The following is an 18,508-nucleotide window of genomic DNA, read 5'->3' as shown; positions in this document are numbered from 1 at the left end:
CTGGGGTTCCTAGCAATCTGGTTGGTCGGGTAAGACTGCTTGCGTCTTCACAGGCGCAGCAGGTCTAATTTCCTTTCTTGCTTTACCAGCAGTGGGGTACCTACACACGGACCCCATTATATGTTTGTCTATGTGCTATGTTGATGCATCCTAGGGTTTATATATTTTATTGTATACCTTATAAAAGTCAAATTTTAATAAGGATATTTCCCCACACCTCAGGTGGTGGGCCCTTTCATACAGTTCTGAAGACTCCAGCGGTTCAGGATCAGTGCTCTGGGCAGCTCAGGCTGGAAGTGGGCACCGCTCTGCAGGAAGGAGACCAGGGCTCGACTCACCCTAGCGATACAGTGCACCCCACAGTATGCCGTATAGCATCCTATAGTATACAGCAACCCACAATATGCAGTATAGCACCCTATAGTATACAGCAACCCACAGTATGCAGTATAGCACCCTATAGTATACAGCACCACACAGTATGCAGTATAGCACCCCACACTATACAGTTTACAGAACCTCACAGTATATAGTAGAGCAGAATAACAGCCCACAGTATTAAACACCTCACAGTATACAGTAGAGCAGTATAGCACCTCACCGTATACAGCACCCCAAACTATACACTATTGTCACTGCCAGCTCTCTGAGAAGGTCTGGCAGACGTTCTTCTGTACCTCTTGCATGATGTTCTTTGTTTTGGTTTTACTTTGTCATCTCCTTTCCTTCTCCCAGCTGTCACCTATTTACACTAATTGCCTCCCTTTATATTCCCTCCCATACTGCCTCACTTTGCAGTTTATACTACTTCCTGGGATGAAGTGTTCACTGCTGGAGACTTCTGTTACTGCTTGTTCAGATAAGTCCTTTCATGTATTGTGTTTCCTTGCTGGCTTGATTCTAGGTGACCCTGACTCCCTCTGTATTAAGTGCTACCCCAGAAAACCTCTTGATGGGAGTCCTTATCTCTTGGTCAGGATGAGAAGCAGTCACAAATTGCATCTCTAACTTTGGAAAATTGGTCCTATCCTGCATTACAAGCAGCGCTCTCCTCAGCAACAAGCGGAAAGATCTGGATTACCAGATTAACGAGAGTTTGCAAAATGATCGCTTACCAGCTCATTAGCAATCATTGGGCAGAAAATCTGCTTGTCTTATACACCCGTAAAGCTTCATTTTCCCCAAGATACCACTACAGAAAAATTGAATACTTACTGCTAGATTTACCCACTGATGGCAGCTGATTGCGGGGGGATGGGGTCACACTGTGATCTGCTTATTTTTAAGGTCCCTTTGAGTAAGTAAAACCCCTTCAAGATTGATGGCATAACAGCAGAAGGCCTATAATCAGTGTATTAATATATTTCATGCCACATGGGGTAGATTGGGCTGGCACTTTGAGTAGAAATATCTTTTTGCAGATGACTTAACCTATTAAGCATTGTGCTGCTCTGTGGTAATCCTTCTAATTCTAGTTAATTGCTCTTTAAGCTCACATTAATAATTATAGTCTTTAATTATTCCAACTACTGCAAGAATATTGGTGTTCTCAACATCGGAGTTGTAGTAAGATATAAGAAAAAAGTTTTGTTTGAATAGAACAAAAACCATTACTGTTCATACATGTTATTTTAATAATGATTAATATGTAATATTCGATAATGCATTTCCCTATCTAGCCATCTAATACAGTTCTACTGAACGAAAGTGCAAGAATAAAGAATGAGGTAGAGGTGAAGTCAAACAAGTAATGGGTCAGGGAAGGTGTCACAGGTACAGGTCAGGCAATCTGGGTCAGCAACAAGAAATTCGACAAATTCGACAAAGTAGACAAGGATCAAACAGGTAGCGGAGTCCAGAAACACAAGCACAGGTAAGGTATACGTGAGCACACAAGCACATATAACAGCAACCTTTGCAGGACTCAAGGACCTTTGACGTTCAGGCACCTGGGAAAGGGGCTAGACCACTAAAATAGCTGCTGGTTTTTCTGGGATTGATCACATGGGTCACATGTGCAAAACCCTTACATCACAGGAAGTGCCCCACATCTGCCCTTACCGAGGTGCTACAGGAAGCAGGCTAGAACACATGGGGTTTTCAGTGCAGAAAGGAAACTGTGGATCAGATTCCAGAAGGTACAGCATCTACAGGCACAGAGTCTGCAATGGACGAGGTTCTACCAGGGGTCTCTTAAAGTGAAAGAGTCTCTGGCCTGTCGTGACGCCACTTGCTTTGCAGTTCTGCAGTGTCTGGGGGATCCCTTGCGCCTTAGGAGGTTTCTATGAAATATGTCCCTCTTATATAGCAAGTAAATGTGACACTAGTTGCAGTTAAGCAACGAGGACATGGAGTCCCCTTTGTAGATGGTAAGGTTTCTTACCCAGGGTAGGATTGCCAGAGTGGTGTAGAATGGCCTACAACGTCTCTGTAGATGTTGTATACACATGTCACAGTGTTCCTACCTGGATATCCTTGGATCCCAGGCGTGGTGTAGTCCAAAGTAGTGCAAAAAGGGTAGTTGAACTTGAATGACGAATAAGTAGAATAAATGGAGTCCAGACTTGTAGTAATGTTGAAAACTGCTTTACTTAGCATAAACGGTAATCCAACCAGTTTCCAAATGGTATCTTGGTCATCAGCAGATATTGGCTTAATCTGGCAGGCAAATACTTCTCTGCAACAATCTCAGCTCTGCTATGCTAGCTGGAGTAAATAGGAACTCTTCCTCTTCTGCTGGAACTTAGTTTAGCTGTCTGTAGTCTGTCTCTTACTTTAATCCTAGGAACGTCTTGTCCTGGCTTTGGAGTACCTCAAGCTCTAGCTTCAGTTTGGATGAAGGCAATGCAAGCCCAGGAGGGAACATGCAGACTTCACAGGCAAGGCCTGTACGGCCGGGACAAGGCCTGCTGCTTCCTCCTCATACAGGGGCTACTCTGAACTGACTAACTAAACTCCTCCCTCTCTAGAGAGGGCTGAAAGGGAACTAGAAGGTTCCTCTCCAGAGAAACTATCTCTGCTCAGATCTGCTACCACCCGCTGGTGAACCAGGCACATTACATGTTTACATTAGTTTTGCAAGAAAATAAATATAAACATTGCAGGAAATGACATTAAATATGAGAGATGACACAGGATGCACCAACCAAGATAGTGGGGGTACAAAGGAGGTGTTAATGGCACTCCGGTACATTACAAGTCGGGGACCAGAGCAGTGCATGTAGAGACACAGGCAGCAGATCACCGCCACTACTCTGTCCTGTAATGCAGCTGGACAAGGGCAATGACAGAGGTGGTCAGGGAGGCCAGTGCTCGCCTGAGCACTGAGTCTGGGATTACGGTGATGAGTAGGGGAACACCGGCAATCCGCAACCGCTATTACATTATTAAATGTATGACATTTCTCCCTTCACGTCACTTTTCTGAATTGGCAAGAAAGTGGGGTGTGCCATGGGTGCGGAGAGGGCAATGCTGCAGGCCAGGCACATTTATCTTCCTTTACGCCAATTTTATGGAGTGAAGAAATACTGAAATCTACAGCAGGTAGGAGGTTGTTGTGTGTCACATAACCAGAAGATGTGCCAAATATATGAGAGACATGCACCTCTGCAGAAATGTGCAATGAAGACTGGCATACAATACTCTGGTCTTGATAAATGTTCCTAATTGTCCATGCACTGCTGCAGTTGATGAAACCAGCTGTAGGAGACAAGATCAAGACAGACAATGTTTAAGACCCAGTTAACAATGAGACCAAGGTTTCTACAGGATCTAGAATATTATGCACATTTTTACAGTTGGCAACTTGAAGAGAGAAATGAGAAATAAAGTTGCGGCACTCACCGAAGTGTGTCAAAAGTGTCTTTAATTGTAGCTTCCTCAGCAGGTAGCAGTAGGGATCCAGGGCGGACACATAGTTGCGAGCAGCGACGGCCGTTTCGCGCGCTAAGACGCGCTTCCTCAGGCCACTGATTAGTAATCAGTGGCCTGAGGAAGCGCGTCTTAGCGCGCGAAACGGCCGTCGCTGCTCGCAACTATGTGTCCGCCCTGGATCCCTACTGCTACCTGCTGAGGAAGCTACAATTAAAGACACTTTTGACACACTTCGGTGAGTGCCGCAACTTTATTTCTCATTTCTCTCTTCAAGTTGCCATCTGTATACTACATACTATTTTTGCTGAGCACCACGTTGAGAAGTGTTCCTGACTGCATCTGGCTCGGTTTTTGCACGGCGTATTCAGTGTGTGCAGTGCCGCCTGTTTATGGTTCACGTCTCTCCTCATTCTATACTCATTTTTACAGTTACCAAAACCTTATTTTTTTCAAAGGGGATCTACAACTATGATCAGAAACCTGTTACAATTGATATCATGGAGCTTGTCATCTGCAGTGGTTATTTTTTATTATTAACATTAGGAGAACATGTGTACAAGATAATTTCGATACTAAGTGGCTAAGAAGTGCTCAGCTATGAATTCCCCTATGTTTTATTAAATCATATCTTAGAGAGCAGTAAGAGTTTATAAGACATATTTATAAGACATATGTTACATCTCATAAAGAGCGTAATAATAATAAAAAGATACAGCGTGCAAACCATTACAGCTTCCGCTCTATATATTGTAATTGACAAAATCTTGTTTAAGAAAAAAAAATGCTCTGCATTTTCATTATAGTTATTAAGAGTTTTTTATTCATTGAAGTGTTTATTCATTTTAGAACTTGTTATTCTGCACACAATCTATTTTTTCCGAAATCTGCCCCATTGATCATTTATTATAAATTCACCGAGCGCTCATATTAAATAGAAGCTACTGTAAAAAAAAAAAAAAAAACTTGCAGTTTAATATTCTTATCTTTATAATAAACATATAAGCAGCTCAGAGAAATCAGCAACAATGTGTATGTTGAGTGCACTGATATTGCCCCTATACCAAAGCGGCTTAGGATATTCAATAAAATAATATAATAGGCTATTATGACACATAGAAAGGACGCTGATACAAATTAATAAGGTTTAATAATTTCTATAAATTATAAATTGTATGTATAAAATAAATAAAAAATAAACACCATATGGAAGGTAGGCAGCCTATCACCATTACGGATGCACCGCAAAAAAAAAACAAAGAAAACAAACTAACATTCTTCTCTCTATGTGATGCTTTTTTTTCAATTTGTAGATGATGTATTTACCAATTAAGGGGGTAATTTATTAAGCTGAAATATGCCTAAATTAGCTGTATTTCAGGTGCAGATTGCCAGGTCTAGAAAAGTGGGCTTGGCGTGGACGGGGAAGAGGCGGGCCTGCAGGCCATTCTCATTTACCATTTTCTACACCTGTTTCAGGCGCAGAAAAAAGGTCTAAATGTAAGACCGCTCAAAAGGTGTCTCTTCATAACGTGGGGGGAACCACCGCCAGCTTAGGTGTTTATTAAGATCGGTGTTTAAAATGCCGGTCTTAAAACTGCTATGGAAATATTTCTAACATTTAAAAGATTTGAAAATCCTTATTTTTATGGGGGCCTTCAGTATTTTCCTAATTTCAGACACAGTTTTACGACATTTCTACAAGATAACAATTTCTAAACTGACACTATGTGCTCTTATGGGCATTACTACTAGGTAGAGTTCAGCGGACACCTGGATGTTCGGGTTCGACGGGTTCGGCCGAACTTCACAAAAAACGTTGCGTTCGGGACCCGAACTTGACCCCGAACCCCATTGAAGTCAATGGGGACCCGAACTTTTGAGCACTAAAATGGCTGCAAAAATGTAATCGAAAGGGCTAGAGGGCTGCAAATGGCATCAAAATGTTAAATAACATAAAATACGTAAAAATAAAAAATAATAATCTTGATCTAGGAGGACGAGGTCCATATGGAGTAGAAGGTTGAGGAGGTGGTGGATGTGGCGGTGTAGGTGGAAGCGGCGGTGGAGGAGGTAGCCTACACTGCTTTTTGGTTTTAAATTTATTTTTATTTTTTTAAATTAGGGTACACCCCAAAACATTGGGAAATATAACTTGTGATAACCCCCTCCAGTCGTGCTAAACACACATTCAGACAATACACTGGCTGCAGGGCAGGCCAGCACCTCCAAGGGGTAAAGGGCAAGCTCAGGCCATGTGCCCAATTTGGAAACCCAGAAGTTCCAGGGGCTGACCACTGTCAGTCAGTTCGTGTAGGCGTGTGCACACTTACTGCCCCACCATGTCGCACGTCCCCGCGATGTTCACGATCCAATTTGATATTTACTCTATCAACTTTTGATGTTCTTTTATGCGCCTACCATGGTGATCACGGGTGGCGGGGAATCAGGGTTCCAGGCCGGAGAGGGAGCGTGAGAAAGAGAGGCCACATCCAAGGGAGGATAAATTTTTTCAAATTTAGAATTATAGATTGGAAATATGGGACAAAGTTTTAAAGCGTAAAAGTTGGACAACTTTTAAAGTTTAAGCATTGAATGAAAGGATGTGTCGCGCATCAATTAATGAAGAATTTCTTAAATTTAATTCCCTGTCAACTATGCAGAGCAGGGGTTTCTATCCGGCAAAATTAGAAAAAATGTCACCTGACAATGTAATTGCCGATTTTTTTTAATTTATGTTCCTGTCACCTATGTAGAGGTGCCCCAGTGACATCAACCATCCATTTGGATATCTTCTCTATCAACTTTCAATGTTCTTTTCTGAGCCTACCATGTTGATCACGGTTATCGGCGAATCAGGGTTCCACGCCGGAGAGGGAGCGTGAGAAAAAGAGATCAAATTTAAGGGAGATAAATTTATTTTAAAAAGTTGGGATCGAGCGGAAACATGGGAAAAGTTATTGAGGCACAAATGTGGGACGAATTACAGAAGCGCAAATGTGGGCCAAAAGAATAAAATGGAAATGTGGGACACATTATTGAAGCGCAAATGTGGGCCAAAAGAGTAAAGCGGAAATGTGGGACACATTATTGAAGCGCAAATGTGGGCCAAAAGAGTAAAGCGGAAATGTGGGACACATTATTGAAATGTAAATGTGGGCCAAAAGAGTAAAGCGGAAATGTGGGACACATTATTGAAGCGCAAATGTGGGCCAAAAGAGTAAAGCGGAAATGTGGGACACATTATTGAAGCGCAAATGTGGGCCAAAAGAGTAAAGCGGAAATGTGGGACACATTATTGAAGCGCAAATGTGGGCCAAAAGAGTAAAGCAGAAATGTGGGACACATTATTGAGGCGCAAATGTGGGCCAAAAGAGTAAAGCGGAAATGTGGGACACATTATCGAAGCGCAAATGTGGGCCAAAAGAGTAAAGCGGAAATGTGGGACACATTATTGAAACGCAAATGTGGGCCAAAAGAGTCAAGCGGAAATGTGGGACACATTATCGAAGCGCAAATGTGGGCCAAAAGAGTAAAGCGGAAATGTGGGACACATTATCGAAGCGCAAATGTGGGCCAAAAGAGTAAAGCGGAAATGTGGGACACATTATTGAAGCGCAAATGTGGTACAACTTGTTAAAGTTTAAGCATTGAATGAAAGGAGGTGGCGCACATCAATTAAAGAAGAATTTCTGAAATTTTATTCTCTGTCACCTATGCAGAGCAGGGGTTTATTCACGTCTAAAATTGTAAAATGTCAACCCAAGAATGTAACAGAAAAATTACAGAAATTTATTAACCTGTCTACTTGGTAGAGCAGGGGTCTATGACAGAAAAAAATTGTTTATTGTCACCCGAAAATGTAAAAGAAAAATGATTGAAATTTATTAAGCTGTCAACTAGGTAGAGGAGGGGTATATTAGACCCAAAAATTTGTGAATTTCACCCAAAAATGTAACAGACAATTTTTTTTTTACCTGTCTACTTGGTATAGCAGTGGTACATCACACCCAAAAATTGCTGAATTTCACCAGAAAACGAACTGACAAAGTAGTGAAATGACCTAAAATAAAATACGTCCAAATAAAAAAATATATATTGATATATAAGGTGGAGTTCCATATGGAGTAGTAGTTTGAGGAGGCGGAGGACGTAGCGGTGTAGGTAGAAGCGGCGGTGGAGGGCAAGGTAGCTAACACTGGTTTTTGGTTTTAATTATTTTTTTTCTATTAGGTTACACTCCAAAATACAAGAATGGGCAATTGCGCTGCAGTATAACAATGGCTGGTTAAGGCAGGTATACATGTCTATTCTGCACAAGGTATGGACAAGTCCTGTGGGATCCATGCCTGGTTCATTTTAATGAACGTGAGCTTGACCACAGTGGCTGTGAACAGGCGGCTGCGCTTGTCTGTGATGATGCCCCTTGCCATGCTAAACACACGTTCAGATAATACACTGGCTGCAGGGCAGGCCAGCACCTCCAAGGCAAAAAGGGCAAGCTCAGGCCATGTGCCCAATTTGGAGACCCAGAAGTTGAAGGGGGCAGACTCGTCATTCAGTACGTGTAGGCATGTGCACATATACTGCTCCACCATGTTGGTGACATGCTGCCTCGTGCTAAGACGTTCCATATCAGCTGGTGGTGCTGGTTGTTGAGGCGCGCTGACAAAGCTTTTCCACATTTCGGCCAAGCTAACCCTGCCTTCTGAGGAGCTGGCGGTGCCCCAGCTGCGTTGGTGACCTCTTCCTCGTCCTCTGCCTTCGCCTTGTGCTTCCACTTTGCCCCCGCTTTCAGGTGGGAATGCCACCAGCAGCGCGTCTACCAGCGTGCGCTTGTACTTGCGCATCTTACGATCACTATCCAGTGAGGGATTTAAGGACGGTACATTGTCCTTGTAACGGGGATCCAGCAGCGTGGCAACCCAGTAATCAGCACAAGTTAGAATGTGGGCAACTTGGCAGTCGTTGCGGAGACACTGCAGCATGTAATCGCTCATGTGTCCCAGGCTGCCCAGAGGCAATGAAAAGCTGTCCTCTGTGGGAGGTGTATCGTCTGTGTCCTCTGTATCCCCCCAGCCATGCACCAGTGATGGCCATGAGATGGTCTGGGTGCAACCCTGCTGTGAACATGGTTCCTCCTCCTCCATCTCCTCATCCTCAACCTTAACATCCTCCAGAACTGTGCTCTGGCTGGACAATTGGGTACCTGGCGTTTGTGGGTGCAGGAACCCACCCTCGGAGCCACTTGGGAATGACTGGCCGGAAACCCTACGAAATGATCCTTCTTCCTCCTCCTCCTCCTCCTGTGCCACATCCTCTTCCATCATCGCCAGCAGTGTTTTTTCAAGGAGGCCTAGAAGTGGGATAGTTACGCTGAGAACGGCGTTATTAGCACTGGCCATGTTGGTGGAGTACTCGAAACATGGAACACAGGGCTCACATGGAGGCCCAGTCATTGGTGGTGAAGTAGTGCTGTTCCGCCGAGCGACTCACCCGTGAGTGCTGCAGCTGAAACTCAACTATTACCTGCTGCTGCTCGCACAGTCTGGCCATCATGTGCAAGGTGGAGTTCCACCTTGTGGGCACGTCGCATATGAGGCGGTGAGCGGGAAGGCCGAAGTTACGCTGCAGCGCTGACAAGCGAGCAGCAGCAGGGTGAGAACGCCGAAAGCGCGCACAGACGGCCCGCACTTTATGCAGCAGCTCTGACATATGGGGGTAATTTTTAAGGAATCTCTGCACCACCAAATTCAGCACATGCACCAGGCAAGGGATGTGCATCAAACCGGCTAGTCCCAGAGCTTCTACGAGATTTCGCCCATTATCGCACACCACCAGGCTGGGCTTGAGGCTGACTGGCACAAACCACTCATCGGTCTGTTGTTCAAGGCCCGTCCACAGCTCCTGCGCAGTGTGGGGTTTGTCCCCCGAACAGATACATTTTAAAACTGCCTGCTGTCGTTTACCCCTGGCTGTGCTGAAGTTGGTGGTGAAGGTCTTACGCTGACCAGATGAGGAGCCGGTAGAGGATGAGGAAGCGGAGTAGGAGGAGGAAGAAACATAAGGGAAACTGAAGCGCCCTGCAATCCTCGGTGGTGGAATGACATGCACCAAACTGCTATCCGCCTCAGGCCCAGCCGCCACTGCATTTAACTAGTGTGCTGTTATAGAGATATAATGTCCCTGACCGTGCTTACTGGTCCACGTATCCGTAGTGAGGTGCACCTTGCCACAGATGGCGTTGCGCACTGCACACCTGATTTTGTCCCCTACTTGGTTGTCCAGGGAAGGGATGGCTCACCTGGAAAAGTAGTGGTGGCTGGGCACAACGTACTGTGGGACAGCCACCGCCATAAGGCCTTTAAAACTATCCGTCTCCACCAGACGGAATGACAGCATTTAAAAGGCCAGTAATTTAGAAATGCTGGCATTCAGGGATCTCGGGTGGGTAGGGGGGGTACTTCCTCTTCCTCTCCAGTGTTTGTGAGATGGAGAGCTGAACGCTTGCGTGGGACATTGTGGAGATGCTGGTCTTGCTGGAAGATCCTCTGTTTGCGGGGTGGTAGGTGCCACTGTAACTCCAGAGGTGGATGAAGAGGCCGAGACTGCAGCAGAAGAGGAAGCAGGAGGAGCCAGAGACCTTTCTTGGTTTTTGAGGTGTCTACTCCACTGCAGCTCGTGCTTAGCACTTAAATGCCTGGTCATGCAGGTTGTGCTCAGGTTGAGAACGCTTATGCCTCGCTTCAGGCTCTGATTGCACAGCATGCAAACCACTCGTGTCTTGTCGTCAGCACATTGTCTGAAGAACTGCCACGCCAGGGAACTCCTTGGAGCTGGCTTTGGTGTGCTCGGTCCCTTGCTGCGGTGGGCAGTAGCAGGCGTACTATCTAGAGGATGGCCGCTCCGGTTTTGCACCCTGCTCCCTCTTCTGCTGTGCTGGTGGCTCTGTGCGACCACCGCCTCTTCCTCTGAACTACATAGGTCACTCGCATTACCTTGATTCCATGTGGGGTCGAGGACCTCATCGTCCTCCACATCATCTTCCACCCAGTCTTCACCCCTGCTTCCTTTTCGGTCTGCACACTTTCGAAAGCCCCAGAAGTTGGCACCTGTGTTTCGTCATCATCCGAGACGTGCTGCGATGGTCCTCCCATCTACTCATCTTGAAAGATAAGTGGTTGGGCATCGGTGCACTCAATCTCTTCCACTTCTGGGGCAGGGCTAGTTGGATGGCCCTGGGAAACCCTGCTAACAGAAAGCAGAAAAGACTGCTGCATAACTTGGGGCTCAGACTGCGTGGCTGATTTGCAAGGGGGTGAGGTGAAATACTGATGGACATTGGCTGCAGGTGCCAACTGTGGTCTTTCAGCAGGAGACTGGGTGGGAGACAATGTGAAGGAATTGGAGACACTGTCAGCAACCCAATCTACTATCGCCTGTACTTGATCAGGCCTCACCATTCGTAGAGCCGCATTAGGCCCGACCAAATACCGCTGCAGGTTCTGTCGCCTACTCGCACCTGAGGAAGGGGTTTCACTTGTGCATGTAGCTGGTACAGAATGACCACGTCCTCTCCCTGCAACAGGAGCTCCACCAGCAGCACCACGACCTGGGCCACGTCCCTTTTTTGACGCTCTCCTCATATTTCTCGACTTTAGGATCTTGCCCTAAATGGGTGTTTAATTAATAGTAGAATAGTAGAATAGAACGACAGTATGTACAGGGTGTATCTCACACGCCCTGAACCAGACTAGGCCTCAATTAAATTTGTTTGCCCAAAATGGCTGTATTTAAAATACCTGAATAGAACCCCTGTATATAAAGGGTGTATCTCATACGACCTGACCCACACTATGCCGCAATAAAAGATTTATGCCCAAAATGGCTGTATTTCAAATAACTGAATATAACCCCTGTATTTAAAGGGTGTATATTACACACCCTAATCCAGACTAGGCCGCAATTAAAGATTTATGCCCAAAATGGCTGTATTTCAAATAACTGAATAGAACCCCTGTGTATAAACGGTGTATCTCACAAGCCCTGACCCACACTAGGCCGCAATTAAAGATTTATGCCCAAAATGGCTGTATTTAAAAAAAAAACTGAATATAACCACTGTATTTAAAGGGTGTATCTCCCACGCACTGACCCACACTAGGCCGCAATTAAAGATTTGTGCACAAAATGGCTGTATTTAAATTAACTGAATATAACCCCTGTATATAAAGGGTGTATCTCACAATGACATATGCAGCAAAGGCTGGCAAATTTTTTTTTTTTGCCCAAACGTTTTTTTTTTTATTAACTTAATATGACAGCAGTATATAACCCTGGAATTTCAAACGTCTTGATACTGCAAGGGAGCAACAATTGTGTTTTTTGACCAAAAAAGGGTGTTTTATTAATAGAAGACTATAACCCCTGTATTTAAAGGGTGTATCTCACTTGGCCTGACCCACACTAGGCCGCAATGAAAGATTTGTGCCCAAAATGGCTGCATTTCAAATAACTGAATATAACCCCTGTATTTAAAGGGTGTCTCTCACACGCCCTGACCCACACTAGGCCGCAATTAAAGATTTGTGCAAAAAATGTCTGTATTTCAATTAACTGAATATAACCCCTGTATATAAAGGGTGTATCTCACAATGACATCTGCAGCAAAGGCTGCCAAATAAAAAAAAATTGCCCAAAAGGGTGTTTGTTTAATAACTGAATATGACAGCAGTATATAACCCTGGAATTTCAAACGTCTTGATGCTGCAAGGGCGGAAAAATTATGTATTTTGCCCAAAAAATTATGGCTGTATTTCTAGCTTAAATTGCACACTGACTAAGGCCTCCTGCACACGGCCGTTTTTTTCCCCCGTTTACTGGCCGTTTTTTTTGCGTTCTGTATACGGTCCGTATACGGAACCATTCATTTCAATGGTTCCGCAAAAAAAACGGAATGTACTCCGTATGCATTCCGTTTCCGTTTTTCCGTTCCGTTTTAACATAGAACATGTCCTATTATTGCCCACAAATCGCGGTCCGTGGCTCCATTCAAGTCAATGGGTCCGCAAAAAAAACGGAACACATACGGAAATGCATCCGTATGTCTTCCGTTTCCGTTCCATTTTTTTGCTGAACCATCTATTGAAAATGTTATGCCCAGCCCAATTTTATCTATGTAATTACTGTATACTGTATATGCCATACGGAAAAACGGAAAGGAGAAACGGAACAAAAAACGGGAACACAATGGAAACAAAAAACGGAACAACGGATCCGTGAAAAACGGACCGCAAAACACTGAAAAAGCCATACGGTCGTGTGCAATAGGCCTAATCCAGATGTTGTATATTGCCAAAAAAGTGGGTTTTTTTACTAACAGAATGTGAAAGCTGTATATATTAAACTTGAATTTCACACTTGCTGTAAAATAGTGGATTTTCGGGGGAAAAAAAGTGTGTTTTGAAAAACCCAGAAAATTATGGCTGTATTTCTAGCTTAAATTGCACACTGACTAATGCAGATGTTGTATATTTCCAAGAAAGTGGGTTTTTTTACTAACAGAATATGAAAGCTGTATATAACGTTTGAATTTCACACGTCCAGATGCAGCTAGGGATGTAAAATAGTGTATTTTGCACAAAAAGTGTGTTTTAAAAAACCCAGAAAATTATTTATAGCTAAAATTGCACACTGACAAATCCTGCAAATGCACCAGATGTTGTATATTGCCAAAAAAGGGTGATTTTTTACAACCAGATTATTAGTGCAGTTTTCCAAGATTAGATTTCACAAAAGCTCAGATGCAGTGCTGGTGCACGGAGTTTGCATAAAATGGCCGCCGCCGCCACCCACCTAACTAACAGACGTTTAAAAGTTATTTTTTTTCGGTCACTGGGCTCAGGGCAGGGTAAAAAGATTTTGCCCTGCACCCACACAACTAAATGTATGTTGATTGCTGAGTTAGATTTGAACCAAAGATTCTCTCCTATTCTCTCCCTGAAATCACTAGCCGCATCATCTCCCTAAACTACAAAGAAAAATCAAAAAAGGGGGTCAGTCAGCACATACCAAACCGCAGAAGCACATTGCTATGGCAGGGAACAACATTGAAAGACAGAAACATGCAATGCGACAATAAACTGCAACATAGAGTACAAAATTGCATAATAATAACAAGTGCTACACTATAAGTGCGAGATACTTGGCAAATCGTTTGGTACAAAATTATTTGAGACCGTCTGCCGAGCGTCAAGGCAATCTCTGTTAGACGGGTTCCTACACTAAATTTTACCTGTTAGGTGCCATGACGGCTACCATATATTTCAGGGAGTGTAGGTTACACAGCAGGCCCACTCCACGACACCACCGGCGCCAAATGGCTACCAAGGACTGCAGTGAGAGTCCACAAACTATCTCACTCCTGGTGCCATGGCTTCAGTGAGTGAGGGGGAGCAGGCCTGACTATGTACTAACACTAATTAAAATCAGCCTATAGGGCAGACAGGGTGGTCAGGAGTGCATGACTGAGGAGGCAGCCACACCTCCAGTATAAACTGCAAAGAAAAACCAAAAAAGGGGGTCAGTCAGCACATACCAAACCGCAGAAGCACATTGCTATGGCAGGGAACAACATTGAAAGACAGAAACATGCAATGCGACAATAAACTGCAATATAGAGAACAAAATTGCATAATAATAACAAGTGCTACACTATAAGTGTGAGATACTTGGCAAATCGTTTTGTACAAAATTATTTGAGCCAGTCTGCCAAGCGTCAAGGCGATCTCTAAACTAGTAACAGCAGAGTGTCGTGCAGCGCTACGTGACTCCAGCTTATATAGAGGCTGAATAACATGCTGCACTGGCCAATCACAGCCATGCCATTAGTGGGCATGGCTGTGATGGCTTCTAAGGGCACAGAGTTAAATGCTTGTTGATTGGCTGCTCTGCAGCCTTTCAAAAAGCGCCGAGAAATCACCGAACACCGAACCCAAACTTTTACTGAACTGTTAGGGTTTGGGTCCGGGGTCCAAAAATCCTAAAGTTCGGTACGAACCTGAACTTTACAGTTCGGGTTCGCTCAACCCTTCTGCAAAAATGGTAATAAGCACTAAATCCAAAAAATATGGGCAGCCAACCCTCATGTTAATAATCTTGTTGCAAAGATTTTTAATAACCAGTTGGTTCCTCTCAGGGGTTCACCTAGATTAGTGTGATAAGACACTATATACTGTACATATAACACATGTCATTGTACACATACCGTGGGGAAAAGAAAGTATTAGATACATTGGTGATTTTGCAAGTTTTCCCACCTACAAAGAATGGAGAGGTCTATCATTTTTATCATGAGGTACACTTTAACTGTGAGAGACAGAAAAAAAAAAATCCAGAAAATAATATTGTATGATTTTTAAATAATTAACATTTTGCAGCGATCGGGTCCGCAGGGGCAGCACATGAGCTACGGTGGGCCGATGAGGGTAGTAGTTTTACTCACGGTTAGTGGAGCTCCCTGGGCCGGCGTGCAGTGATGGGAAGGACAGCACAAGTTCCTTCTGGTCACACTCTGTTGTCCAGGGATCCCCGCCAGATGGTGGTTGAGGTGCCCTTGATGGAATGGGTTTTTAGGTGCCTTGGAGGCAGGGTCCCTGGTGCTGTGATGCCATCAATATAAGGGGCAAGTAAGTAATAAGTTCACACAATAAGAAGACCAGTTCTGTTAACAAATTCCCAGTACTTTACTTAAGGTAATCCAAAGGTCATCAATGTGCGCAAAAGTAATTTACAGCAAGGCAGCTTCTACAATGGCTCAGGTTAGTTCCCAAAAGTTGCATTAGGGGTAGTTTTCTATAGCAATCAATCCCTTATTTCTCCAGGCTGGAGGGATGTACTATTTCTGCTATACTGTATAGTCATATACTTCTGTATCCTCTCTAGGAATACTATCTCCTGACAGGTGGCCTTTCTGTCTTTGGTTATGGTGGGCAGCTGGTAACTAGTGTTGAGAGTGAATATTCGAATAGCGAATATTAATCGTGAATATCGCAACTTCGCTAATTCGTGAATATTTAGAATATAGTGCTATATATTCGCTATATCGAATATTCATCATTTTTCAACATCTGAAAACATGATTCCTCCCTGCTTCTTTCTTGTGGGTCAATGAGTCATTGGCCCACAAGCAACTTAAGCAGGAAGGAATCATGTTTTCATATGGAAAAAAAAAATTATAAATATTCTAAAAAACTAATATATACAGGGAGTGCAGAATTATTAGGCAAGTTGTATTTTTGAGGATTAATTTTATTATTGAGCAACAACCATGTTCTCAATGAACCCAAAAAACTCATTAATATCAAAGCTGAATATTTTTGGAAGTAGTTTTTAGTTTGTTTTTAGTTTTAGCTATTTTAGGGGGATATCTGTGTGTGCAGGTGACTATTACTGTGCATAATTATTAGTCAACTTAACAAAAAACAAATATATACCCATTTCAATTATTTATTTTTACCAGTGAAACCAATATAACATCTCAACATTCACAAATATACATTTCTGACATTCAAAAACAAAACAAAAACAAATCAGTGACCAATATAGCCACCTTTCTTTGCAAGGACACTCAAAAGCCTGCCATCCATGGATTCTGTCAGTGTTTTGATCTGTTCACCATCAACATTGCGTGCAGCAGCAACCACAGCCTCCCAGACACTGTTCAGAGAGGTGTACTGTTTTCCCTCCTTGTAAATCTCACATTTGATGATGGACCACAGGTTCTCAATGGGGTTCAGATCAGGTGAACAAGGAGGCCATGTCATTAGATTTTATTCTTTTATACCCTTTCTTGCCAGCCACGCTGTGGAGTACTTGGACGCGTGTGATGGAGCATTGTCCTGCATGAAAATCATGTTTTTCTTGAAGGATGCAGACTTCTTCCTGTACCACTGCTTGAAGAAGGTGTCTTCCAGAAACTGGCAGTAGGACTGGGAGTTGAGCTTGACTCCATCCTCAACCCGAAAAGGCCCCACAAGCTCATCTTTGATAATACCAGCCCAAACCAGTACTCCACCTCCACCTTGCTGGCGTCTGAGTCGGACTGGAGCTCTCTGCCCTTTACCAATCCAGCCACGGGCCCATCCATCTGGCCCATCAAGACTCACTCTCATTTCATCAGTCCATAAAACCTTAGAAAAATCAGTCTTGAGATATTTCTTGGCCCAGTCTTGACGTTTCAGCTTGTGTGTCTTGTTCAGTGGTGGTCGTCTTTCAGCCTTTCTTACCTTGGCCATGTCTCTGAGTATTGCACACCTTGTGCTTTTGGGCACTCCAGTGATGTTGCAGCTCTGAAATATGGCCAAACTGGTGGCAAGTGGCATCTTGGCAGCTGCACGCTTGACTTTTCTCAGTTCATGGGCAGTTATTTTGCGCCTTGGTTTTTACACACGCTTCTTGCGACCCTGTTGACTATTTTGAATGAAACACTTGATTGTTCGATGATCACGCTTCAGAAGCTTCGATGATCACGCTTCAGAATTTTAAGAGTGCTGCATCCCTCTGCAAGATATCTCACTATTTTTGACTTTTCTGAGCCTGTCAAGTCCTTCTTTTGACCCATTTTTCCAAAGGAAAGGAAGTTGCCTAATAATTATGCACACCTAATATAGGGTGTTGATGTCATTAGACCACACCCCTTCTCATTACAGAGATGCAAATCACCTAATATGCTTAATTGGTAGTAGGCTATACAGCTTGGAGTAAGACAACATGCATAAAGAGGATGATGTGGTCAAAATACTCATTTTCCTAATAATTCTGCACTCCCTGTAGCAATATAGGGAACATATTTCTTATTTAGAATATTCACCTTTTTTTTCCAATCTGTATAGTTGTTCGCATACTCCTCCTCGACAAGCGTCCCCGTCACCGAGGGGAACGCCTGTGGGTTAGAAAATACCATTTGATCTGAGTTTTCCCTGAGATCGTGAAAACTCAGATCTGATGCTATATTCTAACCCACAGGCGTTCCCAGTCGTTCCCATGGTGATGGGGACGCTTGTCGGGGAGGAGTATGCCAAAGAGGAATAACAGTACAGATTGAAAAAAAAAAGACGACTATTCTAAATAACGAATATTTTCGCTAAATTCCTATAACTTAGTTTTTTAGAATATTCGTCATATTCTAAAACAAGAATATATAGCAATATAGCAAATATTCATAAAATACACATATAAACTGCAATTTAGCTAATATAGTGCTTTAGTATTTTTTTTTTAATAGTGTACATTTTTTTCAAATCTGAAGTTCAGAAGAGACAAAAAAAAATGAGACTATAAAAAAAAGATTATAGCACCATATTAGCTAAATTACAGTCTATTTGTGTATTTTACGAATATTCGCTATATTGCTATAACTTCCTTTTTTAGAATATTCATAATATTAAAAAAAACAAAGTTATAGCAATATAGCGAATATTCGTAAAATACACATGTAGACTGCAATTTAGCTAATATAGTATTTTTTAACAGTGTAATTTTTTTCCAAATCTGAAGTTCAGAAGAGACAAAAAAATGAGACTATAAAAAAAGACTATAGCACTTTATTAGCTAAATTGCAGTCTATGTGTGTATTTTA

The sequence above is a fragment of the Bufo bufo genome, chromosome 5 (genome assembly GCF_905171765.1).
Source record: "Bufo bufo chromosome 5, aBufBuf1.1, whole genome shotgun sequence".
NCBI lineage: Eukaryota > Metazoa > Chordata > Amphibia > Anura > Bufonidae > Bufo > Bufo bufo.
The sequence above is the reverse complement of the archived record's forward strand: the minus strand, read 5'-3'. Positions refer to the sequence as shown.